Genomic DNA, 2,010 nt, shown 5'->3' on the forward strand with positions numbered 1-2,010 from the left:
CCACCCCCCGGCCACAGGACTCCACGCGCTGGGACCCTTCCGGGGTGGGCGGGCTGTCCCAGGGCTCACCGCCATTCATGAAGGGGTGGAGCCTGCCTGACGGCGGGCCTTTACAAGAGCCGGTGGCTGGTTGTCCGGGCAGGCCACCTGGCTGCACCTGTCCCAGTGTACAAGCCGGCTGAGGTGCACGGGAACCCGCCGGCCTCTCTCTGCCCATGTCCGTCCGTGAAATTCCGGCCGGGGCTCCCCGCGATGGCCCTCCCGACGCCTTCGATGGCACATTCCCCGCGGAAGCCCGGGGACGGGGACAGCGAAGGAGACTCGTTTGGACCCCAAGCCAAAGCGAGGCCCTGCGAGCCTGCTTTAAGCGGAACTCGTATCCGGGCATTGCCACCAGATAACGGCTGGCCCTGGGCATCGGCATTCCGGAGCCCAGGGTCCAGATTTGGTTTCAGAATGAGAGGTCACACCAGCTGCGGCAGCACCGGCGGAAATCTCGGCCCTTGCCCAGGAGACGCGGCCTGAAAGAAGGCAGGCGAAAGCGGACCACCATCACCGGATCACAGACCGCCCTTCTCCTCCAAGACTTTGAGAAGGATTGCTTTCCAGGCATTGCCGCCAGGGAAGAGCTGGCCAGATAGATGGGCCTCCCGGAGTCCAGGATTCAGATCTGGATTCAGAATCGATGGGCCAGGCACCCGGGACAGGCTGACAGGGCACCCGCGCAGGCAGGCGGCCGGTACAACGCGGATCCAGGCGGCTGTCACCCTCCTCCCTCGTGGGTCTCCTTCGCCTACACCGGCACGTGGGGAACGGGGCTTCCCACACCCCACGTGCCCTGTGCTCCTGGGGCTCTCCCACAGGGGGCTTTTGTGAGCCAGGGAGTGAGGGCCGTCCCCGTGCTCCAGCCCAGCCAGGCCGGGCCGGCAGAGGGGATCTCCCAACCTGCCCTGGCACGTGGGGATTTTGCCTAAGCTGCCCGGCTCCTCCGGAAAGGGCGCTCTCCCACCCTCAGGCTCCTCGGTGGCCTCCGCACCAGGGCAAAAGCCGGGAGAACCGGGAACCGCAGCGTGACGGCCTGCCAGGCCCTTGCGCGGTGGGATAGCCAGGGCCTGCTCAAGTGGAGCCAGAGGGCAAAGGTGTGCTTCCGCCACCTGCATACCAGGGGAGTCCGTGGTGGGGCTGGGGCCGAGGTCCCCAGGTCGCCGGGGCGGCGTGGGAACCCCAAGCCAGGGCAGCTCCACCTCGACAAACCGCGCCCCCAGAGGCCTCCCCAGGGCAGGGGCAGATGCAAGGCATCCCGTCTCCCTCCCAGGGGCTCCAGGAGCCGGGGTGCTCCTCTGCACTCCCCTCTGGCCTGCTGCTGGATGACCTCCTGGCGAGCCCGGAGTTTCTGCAGCAGGCGCAACCTTTCCTAGAAACAGAGGCCCCGGGGGAGGTGGAGGCCTTGGAAGAGGCCACCTCACTGGAAGCACCCCTCAGCGAGGAAGAATACCGGGCTCTGCCGGAGGAGCTTTAGGACAAGGGGTTGGGACCGGGTCAGGTCGGGGCAGGGCAGTGGCCTCTATTTTGTGGGGAACACCTGGCTTGCTATGGAGGGGTGTGTCTTCCCCCCACCCCCTCCACCAGGAAGAATGGCCTGGGATTCCTGCCTTCTAGGTGTAGGCCCGGTGAGAGACTCCACACAGCAGAGAACAGCCATTCTTTCCTGGGCATCCCGGAGATCCCAGATCCGGCCCAGGTACCAGCAGGTGGGCTGACTACTGCGCACATGCGTGTTTGCGGGCAGACGCCTGGGCTGTGGGAGGAGGCCGGGCAGAGCTCTCAGGCCTTTCCATCACCCCACCCACGCTTGACAACCCCCTCCCCAACCCTAACACCCACCCCCATAAAATGCGTCCTCCCCTTGGCTGGGTGGAGACCCATGTCCTGCAAAACACCGGGGCCATGCAGCGTACAGACCTGACACCCCTCTGGCGGTTCGCCTCCTCTACGCCTCCACGCCACCGT

At 66.3% G+C, this 2,010-nt stretch overlaps 1 pseudogene; it reads left to right on the forward strand.

Annotated features, from left to right (window-relative positions):
- Window positions 1-252: 252 nt before the first annotated feature.
- Window positions 253-1,519, forward strand: LOC129393781 (double homeobox protein 4-like protein 4; annotated as a pseudogene).
- The last annotated feature ends 491 nt before the right edge of the window (window positions 1,520-2,010 follow it).

The sequence above is a fragment of the Pan paniscus genome, chromosome 15, assembly GCF_029289425.2.
Source record: "Pan paniscus chromosome 15, NHGRI_mPanPan1-v2.0_pri, whole genome shotgun sequence".
In the NCBI taxonomy this organism is placed as follows: Eukaryota; Metazoa; Chordata; class Mammalia; order Primates; family Hominidae; genus Pan; species Pan paniscus.